The sequence below is a fragment of the Lolium rigidum genome, chromosome 7, assembly GCF_022539505.1.
Source record: "Lolium rigidum isolate FL_2022 chromosome 7, APGP_CSIRO_Lrig_0.1, whole genome shotgun sequence".
In the NCBI taxonomy this organism is placed as follows: Eukaryota; Viridiplantae; Streptophyta; class Magnoliopsida; order Poales; family Poaceae; genus Lolium; species Lolium rigidum.
The window spans coordinates 340,838,550-340,848,545 of record NC_061514.1 but is presented as its reverse complement, the minus strand read 5'-3'; positions in this window follow the sequence as shown (position 1 = coordinate 340,848,545).

Here is a 9,996-nt window from a genome sequence, read left to right as displayed (position 1 = left end):
TGCCTCTTTTGCTATGTTGGATGAATTTCTTTGATCCATTAATGTCCAGTAGCTTTATGCAATGTCCAGAAGTGTTAAGAATGATTGTGTCACCTCTGAACATGTTAATTTTTATTATGCACTAACCCTCTAATGAGTTGTTTCGAGTTTGGTGTGGAGGAAGTTTTCAAGGGTCAAGAGAGGAGGATGATATACTATGATCAAGGAGAGTGAAAGCTCTAAGCTTGGGGATGCACCGGTGGTTCACCCCTGCATATATCAAGAAGACTCAAGCGTCTAAGCTTGGGGATGCCCAAGGCATCCCCTTCTTCATCGACAACATTATCAGGTTCCTCCCCTGAAACTATATTTTTATTCCATCACATCTTATGTGCTTTTTCTTGGAGCGTCTGTGTGCTTTTGTTTTTGTTTGAATAAATTGGATTACATCATGCTTGTGTGGGAGAGAGACACGCTCCGCTGGTTCATATGAACACATGTGTTCTTAGCTTTTAATTTTCATGGCGAAGTTTCTTCTTCGTTAAATTGTTATATGGTTGGAATTGGAAAATGATACATGTAGTAATTGCTATAATGTCTTGGGTAATGTGATACTTGGCAATTGTTGTGCTCATGTTTAAGCTCTTGCATCATATACTTTGCACCTATTAGTGAAGAATACATAGAGCTTGCTAAAATTTGGTTTGCATAATTGGTCTCTCTAAAGTCTAGATAATTTCTAGTATTGAGTTTGAACAACAAGGAAGACGGTGTAGAGTCTTATAATGTTTACAATATGTCTTTTATGTGAGTCTTGCTGCACCAGTTCATCCTTGTGTTTGTTTCAAATAACCTTGCTAGCCTAAACCTTGTATCGAGAGGGAATACTTCTCATGCATCCAAAATACTTGAGCCAACCACTATGCCATTTGTGTCCACCATACCTACCTACTACATGGTATTTCCTGCCATTCCAAAGTAAATTGCTTGAGTGCTACCTTTAAACAATTCAAAATTTATCACCTCTGATTTGTGTCAATGTTTTATAGCTCATGAGGAAGTATGTGGTGTTTATATTTCAATCTTGTTGGGCAACTTTCACCAATGGACTAGTGGCTACATCCGCTTATCCAATAATTTTGCAAAAAGAGCTGGCAATGGGATTCCCGAGTCCCAAATTAATTAACAAAAATAGACACTCCTCCATGGTATGTGATTGTTGGACGGCACCCGAAGGATTCGGTTAGCCATGGCTTGTGTAAGCAAAGGTTGGGAGGAGTGTCATCATAATAAAACTAAAATAAAAAGGCACTCCTTCATGGTATGAGATTGTTGGCGAGCACCCGAGGGTTCGGTTAGCCATGGTTTGTGAAAGAAAGGTTGGAAGGAGTGCCATCCAAAAATAAAATAAAATGGGAGCCGCTCTTTGAAGGTTTGTCCGGCAAGGGGTTAGAGTACCCGCTACCATTCGTTGACAACAACATACACCTCTCAAAACTTTATTTTTATGCTCTCTTTATGTTTTCAAAATCAAAGCTCTAGCACAAATATAGCAATCGATGCTTTCCTCTTTGAAGGACCATTCTTTTTTACTTTTATGTTGAGTCAGTTCACCTATCTCTCTCCACCTCAAGAAGCAAACATTTGTGTGAACTATGCATTGATTCTTACATATTTGCATATTGCATTTGTTATATTGCTTTGCATTGACAATTATCCATGAGATATACATGTTATAAGTTGAAAGCAACCGCTGAAACTTCATCTTCCTTTGTGTTGCTTCAATACCTTTACTTTGAATTATTACTTTATGAGTTAACTCTTATGCAAGACTTATTGATGCTTGTCTTGAAGTGCTATTCATGAAAAGTCTTTGCTTTATGATGCGAGTTGTTTACCCATGTCATATACATTGTTTTGATCGCTGCATTCACTACATATGCTTTACAAATAGTATGATCAAGTTTATGATGGCATGTCACTCCGGAAATTATCTTTCTTATCGTTTTACCCTGCTCGGGACGAGCGAGAACTAAGCTTGGGGATGCTGATACGTCTCCAACGTATCGATAATTTCTTGTGTTCCATGCCACATTATTGATGTTATCTACATGTTTTATGCACACTTTATGTCATATTCGTGCATTTTCACGGAACTAACCTATTAACAAGATGCCGAAGTGCCGGTTCTGTTTTCTGCTGTTTTTGGTTTCGAAATCCTAGTAACGAAATATTCTCGGAATCGGACGAAATCAACGCCCGGGTTCCTATTTTACCGGAAGCATCCGGAACACACGAGAACCGCCGGAGAAGGGGGCAGGGCCACCACACCACACCCCGGCGCGGCCAAGGGGGCGCGCCCCTAGGGTGTGGGCCCCCGGAAGCCCTCTGCGCCGCCTCTCCGCCTATATAAAGCCCCCGACCTAAAAACCTCGGGGCGTTCGACGAAAACCACGAAACCTTCCGGAGCCGCCGCCATCGCGAAGCCAAGATCCGGGGACAGGAGTCTCCGTTCCGGCACCCTGCCGGAGCGGGGAAGTGCCCCGGAAGGCTTCTCCATCGACACCGCTGCCATCTCCACCGCCATCTTCATCACCGCTGCTTGCTCCCATGAGGAGGGAGTAGTTCTCCATCGAGGCTCGGGGCTGTACCGGTAGCTATGTGGTTCATCTCTCTCCTATGTGCTTCAATACAATAATCTCATGAGCTGCCTTACATGATTGAGATTCATATGATGATGCTTGTAATCTAGATGTCATTATGCTAGTCAAGTGAGTTTTACTTATGTGATCTCCGGAGACTCCTTGTCCCACGTGTGTAAAGGTGACGAGTGTGTGCACCGTGTGGGTCTCTTAGGCCATATTTCACAGAATACTTATTCACTTTGTTGAATGGCATAGTGAGGTGCTTATTTATATCTCTTTATGATTGCAATGTGTTTGTATCACAATTTATCTATGTGCTACTCTAGTGATGTGTTATTAAAGTAGTTTTATTCCTCCTGCACGTGTGCAAAGGTGACAGATGTGTGCACCGTGCTAGTACTTGGTTTATGCTATGATCATGATCTCTTGTAGATTGCGAAGTTAACTATTGCTATGATAATATCGATGTGATCTATTCCTCCTACATATGCATGAAGGTGACGAGTGTGCATGCTATGCTAGTACTTGGTTTAGTCTTTTGATCTATCTTACACTAAAGGTTACTAAAATATGAGCATTATTGTGGAGCTTGTTAACTCCGGCATTGAGGGTTCGTGTAATCCTACGCAATGTGTTCATCATCCAACAAAAGTGTAGAGTATGCATTTATATGTTCTGTTATGTGATCAATGTTGAGAGTGTCCACTAGTGAAAGTCTAATCCCTAGGCCTTGTTCCTAAATACTGCTATCGCTGCTTGTTTACTGTTTTACTGTGTTACTACTGCTGCGTTACTACTGCTGCGTTACTACTGCTTGTTTACTGTCCTGGGCAAAGCACTTTTCACGGTGCCGTTGCTACTACTTATTCATACCACCTGTATTTCACTATCTCTTCGCCGAACTAGTGCACCTATTAGGTGTGTTGGGGACACAAGAGACTTCTTGCTTTGTGGTTGCAGGGTTGCATGAGAGGGATATCTTTGACCTCTTCCTCCCTGAGATCGATAAACCTTGGGTGATCCACTTAAGGGAAACTTGCTGCTGTTCTACAAACCTCTGCTCTTGGAGGCCCAACACTGTCTACAAGAATAGAAGCTCCCGTAGACATCAAGCACAAGGATATGGTTGACCTAACCCTCTCAAGCTGGAAGAAGGGGTATATATAACCCAAGGAGAAAAAGAGCCGTTTGGAAAAAGTCCTGCGAGCCAAAACGGCACTCCCGGGTTCTCCAACCGGAATTTCCGCCGACCAGACCGGTCAGTCGAACCGTGCGCCGGTTTCGGACCAGCCCACCGGAACGGTCCCGGAATAGCCGGAACTGCTTCCTGTACCGCTTTCTGACGAAACCGGAATGAAACCGGCAGACCGGAAATTTCCGGCGGTAAAGCCGGTTCCGTCGGAACCTGCGTTGGAACTCGCTAGACTATTTTCAAACGGCGATTTCTCCAAAAACTAACCTTCTCTGAAAAGTGTGATGGATCAATATGGTGGTAGGATGTGTATGTATGGCTGAGGTAACATCCACAATGAGCTCATCGAGATGACCCCTCTTAATAGTGCGGTGTTTCCTATGACTCAAGAATAAAGCAATAGAGAAAAGAGCCAAAACACCGTCGCTTCTTGTGAACAACAAATGGGGGGTCACACACCACCTTGCAATCCCACATGCGGATTAAACCTGTGTATATACTTAGAGAAACCATTAGTCCACACAATAGCTCCGGTGTCATTTTTAACCAAAATAATGGTTAAGGGTAAAATACCCTTACAATCTCCCCCTTTTTGGTTAACGATGACAAACCGAGCTAGAGTCAAATAAAGATATTATGATGAGTAAACAATTGGTTCCATATAAGATATTAGACAAGCTCCCCCATAATGTATGCACTTGGAGATTTTGCATTTCAATGCAAAGTGCAATAGTAGAGTATATGAGAAGCTCCCCCAATATCTTTAGCAAATAAACATATCATGGACAAGATAAAGCAAGGATATCTAAGCATATAGATGATACATATCATAACATAGATAGATATCTAAGGTACTCATAACATAATACTAAATTGTCCAACACACGAACATAAAGCAAATAGTTCGAATGAAATAGCAAATGGTAGCACAAGCCAATAAGAACAGAATAAAGTAGCAGGGCTTGTGCACACAGAGAGCTCCGGAGACCCCGGCAAAGAACCCGTAATCCTAATAGACTTTACTCTTTCTCCCCCTTTGGCATCGAAACACCAAAAAGAGGACAAAAAGTAGACGATGCTAACGATCAAGAAAAGAAGGCGTCGTTGTCATGGTGTTGGGAAATCTCCTCTGACTCATCTTCACCATCACCGGAGCCGGTGTGACTGCCACTACCGGTACCACTGCCACTGGCAACACTACGACAAGGATGGGAAGGAGCACGAGCTGAGCTAAATGGAGGCAACCTGGACATGTCAAACCCATGGAACATAGCATCATCAATCGTAGGCATCACAAAGGACTAATAGGGCACATGATTCATCTCTGGCCCTAGCGGGGGAACGGTCACATTCCGTTCACGAAGGAACTCATCCTGCCTCCTCCTAGTCTCTTGAGCCATCTCCAAAGTCTAGTGGTTCACATCATAGGAGGAAGAGGTACCCAGGGTATGATAGGATCATACCTAGCCTTGGTCCTAGCTTTAGGAGGCATCATCTCATGAACATCCATATAAGGACCACGAATTTCTAGAGAGAAGGAGTCCATCCGCACTTGCTGACCTCTGGGAAGATTATCAATAGGCACAACATGGGAGAGAAGAGGCTGAACAAATTGGCAGTAGTTGGGGGACATGCACTTCTCCACAGACCTCTGCAACTCACAGAAGATGAAATGACAGCCATTAATCTTCTTCAGATTCTCGGGACGGCAATAGTACATCAAGTTGACATGATAATGGCGACAACTAGCCTCGTCTCCGTCCTTGCTCACAAGATTCTACCGGAATAGCTTGGCCAAAGTGTGGTAGTAGTAGTACATGCCAGCAATCCGGGGAGGGAGTTGTTCAGGGTCAGGAGTATAGCAAAAAAGCAATCTTATCGATGGACATGGGCTTCTGATAGTGTCCAAGAGAATCACATAAGTCATCAAAAGAAGCAGAGTACTGATCCTTGCCAGTCATCCAAGTGATAGTGCAAGCAGTATCTGAGTGAAAGAACTCAATGGCATGGAATTGGCCGAATGACATCTGGAAGCAACAGAAGATCTTTCTCAATGCACACAACATCAAGAATATTCAACCGTTTCAAAGCATCATCAATGAACCGAAAGTCAGTGGTGGTGTGGAGGCTGAAGTGATCCATATTCAGATATTTGGGAACCACATAAAAGCCCTTCTTCATATGGTCTGAGTCATCATAGAAGTCAATCCACATTTGAGCTTGATTCTTAGTCCAAAACAATTTGTCACGACCAGTGTAGGTCCTTTATGCAAAGCGATAAGGATTGTCTTGCCGTATGGTCCTCCATTGACCAACAGGAATCTGAGCAGCATTCCCAGTGAGCACATCTTCTTCTTCCTGAGGAGGGGGATGTGCTTGCCTTTATTTTTTCCCACGGTGGTCTTGAGCTTAGTTGCACTACCGCGGCTACCACCGTGTCCTCCATGAGCACTTCTAGGAACACGCCCACCGGTGCCACAACCAGGCAGCCTCACAGTCTTCTCAGTCCTCTGTCTCTTCTCCCCAATCACTGGATCATCACTACTGTACTCATCATATGTGAAAAAGCATATAGAGGGAAGCACAAGATAAGAGTACATGTCATAACAAAGGAGTCCAAAGAATGTATGAGGTTTGAACAAGCGATGAGTTCGAAAAAAAATTGGAGACATCAATTTTCGGAGAGCAGACCGACGGATCCGGAAATTCCGGTTACAACTGCCGGCAGACCGGTTCCTGCGCCGGAACGTTCCGGCAAGCAAACCGTTAGACCGGTTCACCCGCCGGAAATTTTCGGCGCCAGACCCGACTGGCCGAAACTCCTGCCGGAAACACATCGGGAAAAATATTTGTGTGTAAAAATCTCCAAAACTTGTCAAAAAACGTGCTCAATGCTTGTACAAAGCTACCATTAGGAAGGTGAAGACCATGAAGTGAGGTGGTAGGTCTCCAAGACAACACACACAAACCTAACCCTAACCCTAGATCTTAACAACCTCAGATATGGAGAAGAAAAAGGGAGACAATCAAGAACTAGAGGGAGAGGAGAGGAAGGATTACCCGAGGCCATCATCTCCCTTGCCCTAACTTGGTGGAGAGAGACTTCTATGGAGATGCTTGGTGGGTGGATACCCAAGATCTACCAATGAGGTGCAAGAATTGAAGAATCCTTCGGTGAAGAACCTCAAAATAACCCGATCTATCGAATCTTTGGTTGTTTGTGGAGTTCTAATGGATGAAATCACTAGAGGAGGGTGGAGTAGTAAGAGGGGGCGGCCATGGAGGAAGGAAACTCGGGGAAGAATGAGGGGGGTAACCCTAGGGGAGCCCCGAGCCCTTTAGATGAAGGCGAACCAAAACGGCTGCGTCGGGCTGTGCGCCAGTTTGGAAAATCCAAACCGGCACAGAGACCGGTCCGACCGGTTTGGCTGCTGGAACCCTTTTTCGCCGGAGACAAAATATGACATGTACATTAGACGGAAAGAGAGGTAGGGAGTAGCAAAGAGACAATATGAGAAAAACACATGTATTCTAGAACCAAGTGAAAAGCTACAACGGGCATGATTTTGAATGATATCAAGAACCAAGTGCAGCAAACACAAGGTTTGCAGTAGAACTAAACAAAGCCTCAAAATATGGATAAATAAGAGTCAAATGAAAGGGTGGGGGATTTCTCCCCCTATGTGAAAGCGCAAATGTCATGAGACCGCGAAGAGACGTGCTTGGGTCCATATTTTAACATTGGTTCTATTAATGTTGCACACATAGGTATGCATCATACCGAGACATGGTAAGATGACTATCCCTACATATGCGGTGCTACCAAGCTTGATAACCTGTTAAGAGCAAGAATAGAGTGCAAGAAGTAAATCAATCCAAGTTTTTAGGATCACGAATACCAAGTTCTCGTCTCAAGGTAACAAAGCGGGCTTCATCCAAAGCCTTCATGAAAATATCCGCCAATTGGTACATTGTTCCCACATGGGTGAGAGCAATGTCACCATTTGCGACATGGTCACGTAGGAAGTGGTGGCGGATGTCAATATGTTTGGTGCGGCAATGTTGGACGGGGTTATGAGCGATCTTTATTGCGCTTTCATTGTTGCATAGAAGAGACATCGTACCAAGAGACACACCATAGTCTTGCAAGGTTTTCCTCATCCACAACACTTGAGCGCAACAAGATGCCGCAGAGATGTATTCGGTTTTGGCGGTGGATAGAGAGGTGGAGTTTTCTTTTTGATGACCAATTCACCAATGACCGACCAATAAATTGGCAAGCCCCGGAGGTCGACTTCCGCTCAACCTTATCGCCGACCCAATCGGAGTCCGAGTATCCCACAAGATCAAAGGTTGACCCCTTTGGATACCAAATCGCGAGAGTAGGAGTGAGAACAAGATACCTTAAAATCCGTTTGACCGCCACCAAGTGGCTCTCCTTAGGAGCGGATTGAAAATGAGCACACATCCCTACGCTTAACATGATATGCGGCCTCGAAGCACAAAGATAGAGCAAGGATCCTATCATGGGTCGATATACCTTTTGGTCCAGGCCTTGCGCATCCTCACAAGACCCAAGTTGCCCATTCAATGGCATGGGGGTTGATACGTTGCAAACGTATCTATAATTTTTGATGCTCCATGTTTGTTTTACACCAATTTATATATGTTTTGCTTACACTTCATTGCACTTTATACATTTTGTGGCACTAACCTATTGACAAGACGCCACAGTGTTAGTTCCCTGTTTTCCGCTGTTTTGTATTTCAGAAAAGTTGTACAAGAAATATTCTCGGAATTTTACGAAACAAAAGCCGACGATCTTATTTTTTTGTAACGAAGACGAAGTCCAGAGGAGAGACGAGGAGGCACCATAGGGCGGCCAGACAAGGCCTAGGCGCGACCTAGGCCCTAGCCACGCCTAGGGGTGTTCTGGGGCCCCCTAGCCTCCACCGACCTCACCCTTCTTCCTAAAAATGCCTCCCGACGCGAGAACCCTAAAGACACAAGCCTCCGTCCACGAAAAGTTCCGTAGGTTCGCCGCCACCGAAGACAAGATCCGGGGGACAGAAGTCTCTATTTCAACACCCCGACGGGATGGGGAATTGCCCCCGGAGCCATCTCCATTGACTCCACCATCATCTTCATCGTCGCTGCTGACTCCCATGATGATGAGTGAAAAGTTCTCCCCCGAGGCTGAGGACATTACTGGTAGCTACGTGGTCTATCTATCTCTCCATGTATGATCTTTATGTGATCATGAGCTTTCTAATCTAGTTGAATAAGTAGATGTTATTCTTCAACTATTGTGCTACTCAAGTGGTTTTATTATGTGATCTCCGGGGACACCTTGTCCAATAGTGTGAAGGTGACAATATGCACACCGTGTTTGGTTCTTAAGCTTAATTTACAGAAATACTTATGAATTGTGGTGACTAGTTAGTACCATCTTTGTATGCTCAAGGTGATAGTGTGGGGCGTCCATAGATTGGGAATGCGAACTTTAAGGAATGCTTATGCAGCCCTACGCAGTGAATTTGTGTTTATTATCAAATCGGGGAGTGGTTCAGAGTAGCATATATAATGAAGTGATAATATCTATGTATTCAATTATGGTATCATTGTTGAGAGTGACCACTAGTGAAAGTATGATCCCTAGACCTTGTTTCCAAGCATTGAAACACCATTTACAACCAGTTATTCTACATGTTTGCTTGCTGCCATTTTTATTTCAGATTGCAATTACCACTCATAATCATCCATATTGCTTGTATTTCACTATCTCTTCGCCGAACTAGTGCACCTATACACTTGACAAGTGTATTGGGTGTGTTGGGGACATAAGATAATTCTTGTATCGTAATTGTAGGGTTGCTTGAGAGGGATATCTTTGACCTCTAACTCCCTGAGTTCAATAAACCTTGGGTGATCCACTTAAGGGAAATTTGCTGCTGTTCTATAAACCTCTGCACTTGGAGGCCCAACACTGTCTACGAGAATAGAAGCGTGCGTAGACATCAAGCTCTTTTCTGGCGCCGTTACCGGGGAGGTAAGGTAAAAGGTACTCACATCCTCTGGCTACTAAGTTTTCTAGTTGCTGGTGAGTGCTCAAAGTTATTTCCTTTAGATCCTGCAATTATATCTTTTTGTTTCTTGTTTTTATTTTCACTAGTTAGGCTT